The sequence below is a fragment of the Monodon monoceros genome, unplaced genomic scaffold (genome assembly GCF_005190385.1).
Source record: "Monodon monoceros isolate NGI ecotype Baffin Bay Population unplaced genomic scaffold, NGI_Narwhal_1 Super_Scaffold_10, whole genome shotgun sequence".
NCBI lineage: Eukaryota > Metazoa > Chordata > Mammalia > Artiodactyla > Monodontidae > Monodon > Monodon monoceros.
Window position 1 is genome coordinate 3,148,272 of NW_021703766.1, and position 11,053 is coordinate 3,159,324.

An 11,053-nucleotide genomic window follows, 5' to 3' on the forward strand; every position below is an offset into this window, starting at 1 on the left:
ATTCCCGAGGGCCGCGGGGGCGTCCGTCGGCCCAGGTCAAGGTTAGGGCGGATGGTGCGTACCAGATGGCGTAAGTCAGGCCAGTTGGGGCTGAGGCCAGGGGGTCAGATGGCGGAGGTCGGGGCCGAGGTGGAGGTCTACCAGAGCAGGTCAAGGCTGGGATGGTAGGGGCCCCGAGGTCGGTGCTGCACACGGCCAGGGGTCCCCGCAGTGTGGCTCCCGCGCCACCACCATCTCTGCTAGTGTGGCCGAAGTTCCTGGAGCTGCTGTGGGCCCGCTGAAGACGTGTCTGAAACCACTGCCCTCGGAACATGGGAAATAAAAGCAGCAGTGTCTAGCTGTTAAGGCTAGAATGGCCAACTAGGGAAATTTTCATCATAAATTCTTTTCCCCAGAAAACATGGGTTGTGTTGAGAAGGGTCCCCTGTGTATCTGTGTCAGCGTCCAGCCTCTCCTGCACGTCAGCGGGCACTTACTGTAAACATGGGAGTGGAGTGGGGGAACAGAAATGAGAAACAAAGTCCTGGAAATGAAAAGAAGAAGACTTGTTTTTCCATGTTCTGTTCTGGGGTAACCTTAGAATAGAGAAAAGCGAGATTCTTCATTGACTTTTATGCCTAGTTGGTGAATCATACACAAGCAGCAGTGTTCATCGGGCCATTTTTTTCATTGGGCTTTTCAAGGACCTATGAAAACGTGTGGGACTGAAAAAGAAATTCTATTAGGCCCCAAATGCAAAAAAATACACTGCAAATCTGAAGTGAATAAATATTCAAAGAAAGATCCCTGAAATATAACATGTCAATTTCATAACTGTAATTTATTGATAAACATGTCATTATATTTGAAAACCATGTGTGAGTTAGAAATCACTTGGTAAGAATTTCCTAATACCATGATTCCCAGGCAGTCATAGCAATCATAAATTAAATGAGTGCCCCATTGCCAAATAATTTCCAGTGAAAACTATTTTTTTAAAGCTTAAATTCTTTAAGAGTATTTAGACAATGTGGGAGTATTTTGATATGTTTGTTATGATGTGGGATAAGCATCCTGAACTCATGACGCCTAGGGCCTCAGAAGTTCTTACAACAGCCTGTATGTATGTTTATCCTCGTATCTTTCCACCTATGTGCCCCTTAAGCCTACCCAGATTTACTAACCTGTAAACGCTGTCCACTGCACAATGATGTGTGCTCAAATTTCCACTCAACGCGCCACTTAAGTAAAAAGATAAGAGCAACAAGTATAGAGAAGTTGGTGGAAGGGTCCCAGCATATATTATTGGCAGTAGGTGTCACTATATACATGACAGGAACTGTTCACAGCACCCTGGCTTGCATTAAAGCTGCTCCTGAAACCCTGTATTTTCAACGGGGTAATTCCTCGCTGCTAGGAACAACTGCTAACCTTATCTGCTTAGCTCTGCCCTTATGCAATGAGCACTTATGGAGCCACTACTGTGCGCTAGAGGCGGTGCCAAGGACAGGAAACGCAAACAACAAAGTATCCCTGGTCACTCCTTCCTCTTCAGTTACCTCCAGCATCTCCCACTCGTGGGAAAGCGCATCCTGATTTCCACAGCAGCCGACTCCCCTTCCTGCCTCCACCTCACGTCCCTGTTTATCCTACTCTTTGCTCCCCCAGCTTGAGCCTCTCCGTCGTACACTGGTTTCCCCGTGGCTGCCACGGCAGGTCCAGGTGCTCGTCCTGGCATCTGAAAACCGTGCTCTCCCAGCCTTCTCTCTCCCCATCGTCCAGCAGGAGCCCCTTCCGGAGACAGCAGCCTGTCACCGCACTTAGAACAGCACGTTCTGGAGTCAGGCCCCTGTTCAAGTCTACGTTCCCTGACTCACTAAATGTGTGACCTTGAGCAAATGACTTAAACTTCCTAAGCCTCAGTTTCCTCATCCATGTAATGGCGTTGATGATAATATTATGTTAAACGGTATGAAATCGCCAATATTCAACTGTTTTTCCATCTACAGAAAGGACAGTTCCCTACGGGTCAACCTAATCATTCCTGCCTCTTAGGATTAGTGGGGACTGAGTGAGCTCTGTGGGTTGGGGCAGGTTGGCGACTAGGGAAGGGAACTGGTGAAAAGCTTTCCTAGGAGACAGTGTTTCCATTTTCGAGTCCCCACCTCTCCCTTCACGCTTTCCAAGCCCAAGCACAGCAAGGGGGGTTCAGGAGAGCTCTGCAGCGTGTCTGCTGAGAGGACAGGTGTCAGCTCTCCTGAGAAAACCAAAGTCACCGACAGCAGGGCTCCAACTCCTGCCCTGGAAATCTACAGGACAACGGAGGCGCTTGGTGGTGGCACCAAGAACCCGTGTGCCCTCTTCCACATTCAAGCACCCTGAGATTACCTTAGGCACATATACTGTACACATCCCACCCGGACAATCCAGGACACACTCCCCACCTTAAGGTCGGCTGACCTTAACTCCATCGGCAACCTTAACTCCATCGGCAACCGTGTTCCCCTTTGCCCCTGTAAGGTAACATATTCCCGGGGCCCGCAGGTTAGGCTGTGGGTGTCTTTAGGGGCCACTGTTCTGCCTGCCACACCCTTAAGATCCACCTCAAGTCATCTTTCCTACCCCCGCCTTCACTGACCCTCATTTTCAAAACACCAGACTCCAGCCACACTGAAATCTTTCCAACATAATTTGGGACTTAATGTATGCCTTTGTGAACTATTTCACTGGACGCTTCTTTAGATGAAGGGTAAAATCCTATTCTGGTTCAGTACCCCTACTTAGCACAGCACTGAATTAGGGGTGCCTTACATAACAAGGGTAACTTCATTGCAAGATCTCAGGCGGAGCAACAGAAGAGGGGCTGGAAGCACAGCTGTTCATCTCTGTGCTCCAGTATATGAGTTGGGGGTCTGAGGTGGGGGTCTCCAAGAACACGTCCAAGTTCAGTGGGTCGCTAGGAGGACTCGGGGACTCAGCACAGAGCTGTCATCACAGCTGATCTATTACAGTGAGAGGGTGCAGAGCACGATCCGCCCAGGGGCTGGGTAGGGGTTGGGAGGGTGAAGTCCGGGGGAACCAGGCTCCAGCATCCTCTCTAATGGGGTCGCACAGGACATGCTAAATCCCCCCAGCCGTGAGCTGTGACAGCACGTGTGCAGTGTCGTCCATCAGGGATGCGTTAGAGCTTCAGCGCGCGGGGTCTTTATTCGGGGGGCCGTTCACACGAGCACCCTCTGCCTGACGCGCACGCAAACCCCAGACTCGCAGGAGGGCAGCACCAGTCCCGCACGGGGGCCCCCGGGGCCCCCCCCCCCCCCCCCCCCCACCCCCCCGCCGTCTGTTCACACGGCTTAGGCACAGGGAGCCGCTCATCAGTCCTGGGAGGGGGGACCCTCCCCAAATTCACCTTCCCAGACCCCAGCCAAGGGCTGACCTTGGAAGGCGGCCCTTCTGGGGACCCCAGTCTCGAGCCTGCTGTGTTAACTCCTCTGCACGTGTTCCTAATTCTGAGGGGGCTTTTGACATGCAAAACCTGCTACACTCGTTGCAAAGGAGACCGTGGCTGTATTCACCTACCATCAGGTGCGTTTACCTGCCATTAGCTAGGGTGGGCTGAGTTTTCTTGCGCTTCGCTGAGGCTGGGGGCTCACAATTAAGGACAAAGGAGCTGCTGCAGGCCAGCTTTTGGAGGACGGTGGGAGCAAATCCGGATCAGGTAGGGTGCCGAGTCTTCCAGGGAGGGGTCTCTCTCCCCCTGGGAACGCCTTGTCCTCCCAGCCCCAGCACGCAGGCTCACTTCGTCAGATACCAAACATGCAGGAGTGGAAGCTCTTTTTCCTCTTTTGGGCTTTAACGTTCCCAATTTCATCTGCTCTCCGGATTGGCCACCCGTGCTCCGCAGTGCCTGCTGGCTCCCGCCTCTGTCAGCCACGTGGATCTCAAGAGGCCTCTGGTTTTCCCCTCTCCCCCAGTCTGACCCAGTGTCCTCCAAGTACAACTCGTAGGAAACGCAAATTGTGGAAATTCCTGCAGATTGCATACTTCCACAGGAGGCTAATAAAGGACGACCCTAATGGAATCGAGACCCTTCGACATGTCGTGTTGACTCTAAATTGAAGTTTCCGCTTAAGACGGCGCCGGCGCGGCGAGACGAGACTACTGAGGCGGTCATCCACAGCAAGACGTGGCACTGACGCTGCAGCTGTGACCAGGCACAACTCAGAAAACCAGAGAGAGAGGCCCAAGAAACAGGGAGTAATGAGAGGTCTATCTGTCAGCAGATCACCGATCTGCACAGGTAAGAGAGGCTTTGAAGAATATCACTGCAATGGGGTCAGGGCAGCCGGTAAGTCAGAAATTCAGAGCAGATGAAACAGGACATCTGCGAAGAAATAAGCTCACAGTCAAGAATGTAACAGGGTTGGGGATGGCAGTGAGGTAGGCAAATGTTTCTTAAACAGGACAGAGAAATTACTAACCAGAAAAGAAAAGCTAGATAGACTGGACTTCATTAAAATTAAGAGCTTGTGTTCATTAAAAGACAGCATGCAGAGTGCAGAGGCAAGCGAAAACTGGGAGGAGATAATGCCAACACACGTTTCCAAGGAAAAAACTTACACCCAGACATAAAAAGAAATCCTATCACTCAATAAGAAAAAAGATTCCGTCCTAAATTCTCAGGCAGAGGCGGTTTACTGCAGACATTTTAAGTTAGCGCAATAGGAACTGTGGCTGCTACAGGAATGCACTTTGCTCATACTTGAGTCGTGGTGATGTTTAATTATCCACTTGGCTGTTATGGGAAAATTCTCAGCTGTAACTGGGGGCTGTTGCTGTAATAGTGTATTGCCCGTACACTTCTGTCTCCAGTGGGTTTTTATGTGCCAAGTTTTCATAGCCTTGAGCCTGGGCAAGTGCTTTAGGCTTTTTAAAAGAAACGTAATCGAACTGCACAAAGCTGACCGGTTTTTTGTGTTTTTAATTTATTTTATTTATTTATTTTTGGCCGCGTTGGGTCTTCGTTGCTGTGTGCGAGCTTCCTCTAGTTGTGGTGAGCGGGTGCTGCTCTTCGTTGTGGTGCACGGGCTTCTCACTGCGGTGGCTTCTCTTGTTGCGGAGCACGGGCTCTAGGCGCACAGGCTTCAGTAGTTGTGGTACGTGGGCTCAGTAGTTGTGGCTCGCAGGCTCTAGAGCTCAGGCTCAGTAGTTGTGGCACACGGGCTTAGTTGCTCCGCGGCATGCGGGATCCTCCCGGACCAGGACTCGAACCCGTGTCCCCAGCATTGGCAGGCGGATTCTTAACCACTGCGCCACCAGGGAAGCCCCTAGAGCCGATCAGTTTTGAGAGATCATTAATGTCCTTGAAGTCATTTTTGTGGGTGCAAAACAAATGGTAAATTTGAATTGGTCCCTCTTATAAGAGTTTGCAATCAAGTCTGCTGAACTTATGAAGTTATGCCCTTGCCCTGATTTTATATACTCGTGTCTATCAATAAATATTGTGATACTTGAATTAAAAAAGAAAATAGGAAGACTGAACAGCCACTGCACTAACCAAATAGCCAAGAAGCACATGAAAAGATGATGAAGGACTTCCCTGATGGCGCAGTGGTTAAGAATCCACCTGCCAATGCAGGGGACACGGGTTCAATCCCTGGTCCGCGGAGATCCCACATGCTGCAAAGCGACTAAGCCCTTGCACCACATCTACTGAGCCTGTGCTCTAGAGCTCGCGAGCCACAACTACTGAGCCCACGTGCCACAACTACTGAAGCCCACACACCTAGAGCCTGTGCTCCACGGCAAGAGGAGCCACTGCAATGAGAAGCCCGCGCCCCGCAACGAAGAGTAGCCCCCGCTTGACACAACTAGAGAAAGCCCGCACGCAGCAACAAAGACCCAATGCAGCCATAAATAAATAAAAGTTTTTTAAAAAAAGAAAAGAAAAGAAGGAGGCAGCAGGAATCCATGCACTCACACCAAAACACAGAGGCGGGCACATCGAGGATGAGGAGAAAATTCTTCCTCGGTCCTTGACCCAAGACTCACTTTTTAACCTCACTGTTTAGAAAACGTACGCATGCAGGGTGTGCTGAGTAATCAGGAGGGATGGAGAAGAGGAACCGTATGTCCTCTCTGAGGAAGCCTGGGGCCACTGAGTGGGGAAGATGGGACAGGTGCACAAATCACGATAATTCAAAGCAAAATATACTTGTGGTTAGAAGGCTCTGCGTGGGGCCAGCGAGGCGGGAATCCAGAGGGAGAGAGAAGGACACACAGACGCAGTGCGCTTGGAGAGCACTGTAACCGAGCAGGACCCTCAGAAGCCTTCCCAGAATAGACCCCACCATTTCCTCCGCCTGCCTTCTGTCTGCAGAAAAACTCTAGTTGAAGAATACATTTAATCAGAGAAGTGAGAAAGTGTAGAAAGAAAGGAAAACAGTGAAGCAAGACAAAATAAGAATACTTTAGCCATTAAACAAAGTCAAGGACCTTTAGTTCCTCCTCAAGGACTAGAGATGATACTCTGCGCCATGTCCTGGGAGCTGTTTGGCAGGTACTGAAACCTCCACCAAGAGGAAGAAGTTAACTGTGTGCCGCCCACGAGCACGTGGACCCCAGACCGGTTGCAACCAGCAGGTTGAGGAGGCTGACTCCCGATGACCTCACCACCAGCCAATCAGAAGAAGGTCCACGAGCTGACCACACCCTCCTCCTTGACTCCTCACTACCCCCTCCAGGGCGGGACACACAGTCTTCAGAGCGCTGGCCCGCTGCGGGCCCCCCCTTTGCCTGGCAAATTTCTACTTCACCCAAACGCTGTCTCATAGATTTGCTCCAGCACCGGTGCACAGAGGCCGAATTTCGGCAACATTGTCCACGAAGCTCCTCCGTAGGCTGCTTGCCGGAGCTTCCAGACCATCAGGCAGGGCGGGCGGCTGGCCAGCAGCATTCCACCCCGCCAAACAAACACAGAAACTAAGATGCAGCGAGGCAACGGGAGCCGAGGAGGAGGAAACGCAGGTTCTCCGGTGTGAAGGAAGCGGGGGCTTACCCCCTGCATGGAACTCACCACCACCAACCCGCCACCCCCAACCCGCCGGAACATGCAAGAAAGGCTTCGTGGGGGAAGCAGCATTTGCAATGGGTCTTAACGGTTGAGAAAGGCTTTTCACAGGTGGAGGAAGAAAAGACCAAAGCAGGAGAAAGACTCGTGCCAGGGACCCGTGGGCCATGTGGGCGGGCGGGGCGTGGAAAGCCTCATGTCCTTCTTGGAACCGAAGGTGCCTCCTGCGTAGAAGAGCAGTGTCACCACGAACACACTGAGCATGCCAGGGGACAGGCGTGTCCCCACGGGCGGTGTCCACCTTAGAGCTAGGAGAGTAAGGGACGAGCTGGGGGGAGGGGGCGTGCTGGGCGGGCTTCTGAGCGGGGCTGGGACACAGACGAGGCGTCCCTTGGGAAGGTCCCCAGGCTCGATCACAGGGAGCCTCTGTGACACCTTCGTGGCGGGCTGTCGACAGTACAGAAGGACACACAGTGTCACTGAGAAAAGGTTTCATGGGCAGTGGGTCTCCCTGGCCATGGCCCTGGGGGTCTCCAGGGTGGCAGCTCCCCTTCCTGGTCGCCCTTCCTCCCGCCATGGCAGGTCTCCCAAACACAACAGACTCTGTGCAGCAAACAATAATCTTTCATATCCTCAATTTTTTTTAAATGTGATTTTAATTCTGTGCCCCTTAATAAACACTACACAAATTCCACAGCAGAAAAAATTTAAAACTCTTTGCCTCTGCAGTAGCCAAGCATCCCAAATGCCACCTGGGTCAACCTTGTGAATGTGCTAAAATCCACTGCAGGGCACACTTTAAAATGGTGCATTCTTACGGTGTGTGCATTCTAACAATGTACTAAAATCCACTGAAGGGCACACTTTAAAACGGTGCATTTTTACGGTGTGTGCATTCTAACTCAATAAAAAGAAATGGGCTTCCCTGGTGGCCCAGTGGTTGCGAGTCTGCCTGCCAATGCAGGGGACACGGGTTCGAGCTCTGGTGTGGGGAGATCCCACATGCCGCGGAGCGGCTGGGCCCGTGAGCCACAACAACTGAGCCTGCGCGTCTGGAGCCTGTGCTCCGCAACGGGAGAGGCCGCGACAGTGAGAGGCCCATGCACCGCGATGAAGAGGGGCTCCTGCTCGCCGCAACCAGAGAAAGCCCTCGCACAGAAACGAAGCCAAATAAATAAATAAATAAATAAATAACACGAATTTATTAAAAAAAAAAAGATTATAAAAAAAAATAATAAATTTAAAAAAAAATAAAAAGAAATGAAGAAAAACCAACATAAAATAGTGGTAGTGGGCCTGGGAATGGAAGCGTTTCAAACTCAGTATAGTCGATTTCTAGCTACTGTGCTATTTCAGAAAAATTATAATGTTCAAACTAAAATCACCAAAATTTTACTTTGCCTAAGCTGTTGAATGACATGGTTTTCACCCAAGGTTTTCCACTTCTCTCTTCTGGTTTTGACTGGAGGAAATTTAAAAATTATGTCATCCCTAGGCATTGAAGTTGCCTGTCTGCCCACCACGTAGATATCATCAGGAGAGGATGACGAAGAAAAAAGAGAAGAGAAAACGCGAGGGACCTCGGGACAGAGAGGGTGGGCAGGCAGCCTCGAGGAGGTGACATTTAAGTTGGAACCCGAGAGCAGTCGGGCGTCCCGGAGGCTGAAGTCAGGTGGGTGAAAGGTATTTGGAAACTACAAGACTTCCGGCCAGCTCCGACCCAGCAGAGGCTTCCAGTGTCTCGGGAGAAGTGGCAGGGAGTGTGGGTGTTGAACTTGAGACTGAGCTACATGAAACAGACGAACCTGGAGCTGAGATGCGCTGTCCCAAGCACCGTGGGAGTTTCCTCCTGCCAAAAAAGCATTTAGTACGTTTCACGCTGTAGGATGTATGTGGGAGAGATTTTTGACTCATGTCCACTCAGTGCTTTCCCGATTAGATAATGTTTGAGAGTAAAAAAAAAAAAAAAGGTCAGTCCTCACCATAACTTAATCCTGTTCAGAAGCTCTTTTGGGGGCGGGGGTGGGGGGAGGCGTCATTTTCAATTTGCAAGCCAAGAATACAAGCAAGTTACAGCAGCAAAAACCATGAAAAAGTGAGATTTGGACAGGAAAGATCAGTAATACGCTAGGACGGTCACGAGGGTTCTTACCCTTTCCAGTGTGCTGCGGGCTCCCTAGTGAGTTGAATGGTGATCCCTCCAAAGAGATATGGCCCCGGGCTAAGCCCCAGGACCTGGGAATGTGATCTTATTTGGAAAAGGGGTCTTTGTAGATGTAATTAAGCTAAGGATCTCAAGGTGAGATAACCCTGGATTTAGAGTGTCCTTATAAGAAGAGAGGACTCACCACGTGCAGAGGGAAGGAGAGATGGGAGTGACAGCAGCCCCAAGCCAAGGACCACCCAGGGGTGAGGCAGCCCCCAGAAAGAAAGCACAGAATCAATTCCCCTTCAGAGCCTGCGACACCCTGACTTCAGACTTGCGGCCTCCAGAGCTGTGAGCGAATACATTTCTGTTGTTTTAAGCCCCCCACTTTTTGGCGATTCATTAAGCATCCACAGGAAACTGATACAGATTCCCTAGCGATCAAGAACGTTTCTGAAGTGCGTACATAATGAAATGCACAGGATTGAAAAATAAAAAAAACAAACAGTTGTACTGACGTATGCGTTCCTCTCTCTGGTAACTGAAGACACCCCAGGAACCCGGATAACTAGACAAGTTCCATGTATCAGAATTCCTTAAGAAGAGCCACTGGCCCGGCAAGGGGCCACCTGTCACTGGCAGCCATGTATGCATTCCGCCATGGAAACAGTGGGGTCCTGAGGCTTCCTCCCCAGGACACTCAGACTAAAATGTAATTCCAAACTTCCGTGCCAAGTGACTAAGGTGGAATGTGAAACCCTGAACAATGACTTTTAATAGGGATAAAGAAATACAAAACATTTCTGTTAAACATCTTCTATTTAACTTCCTGGTAAAAGACACTAAAGCACTGCGCCACCTTTATTTCAGGGAATGGGTACAAAGCTGGCTCTTCAAGGGGCCCAGGTGGCCTCCAACCCAGGATCCGCTCAAGTCCTAACTGTGCCTACAGTGAATCTATACAGCCTGCTGTGGATCAGCACTCCTCGCCACGAAATGGGATCCAATCCTCATAACCGGGGGGGAAAAAGCATTGTGATGACCAGCCTCTCAACAAATACTGTTTTGCTTCCAAAATATTCAAGATAATATTCAAGATAAATATTCAAGTGGCCCTAAAATCACCACTGCATTCAGAAACCCAAAAGGACTAAAAGTGTTACCATCAAATCACAGTGTCCCCTGGTCTTCATACTTAGCAGGAGGACTGGTCGCCCGTTGACCTTGGTCAAACACTTGGGAAGATCGTTAGTTCAGAGAAAAAGAGAGAATGTCCAGAAACAATCACCAGAGTCAGCACAAAATCAAACTCCAGAAGCCTCATCCCCTTCAGCACTTTCCCCTCCTCATCTCCAGAGAGCCACAGCCTCAAGGCACCCCATAACCCTTCCTGTGACATCCAGACCAGGTGGGCAGGAGAGCCTGCCACATACTGAGTGAGGCTCACCTGCAGTAATGGGGTGGACAGAACCCAAAAATGGCCCCCAATGTTTCCCACCTTAATCCCTGGAGCTATGAAGGTGATGAGATATCACACCCTGATTATGTTATGTTACATGGCAGAAGGAATTTTACAGGTGTAATTAAGGTAATCGGTTGACCTTGAGTGAATCGAAAGGGAGATTATCTGGGTGAGTCTAATATAATCACACGAGCCCTTAAAAAGCAGAGCGTTTTCTCCAGCTGGTAGCAGAAGGGGAAGTCAAAGGGTCAAAGCATGAGGGGGGCCACATGGAAAGCATAAGAAGGGATGTGGGTGGTATCTGGGAGCAAAGACTGGTCCCGGCTGACATCCAGCAAGGAAACGGGGACCCTCAGTCCTACAGCCGCAAGGACCCAAAGTCAGCCAACAGCCTGCG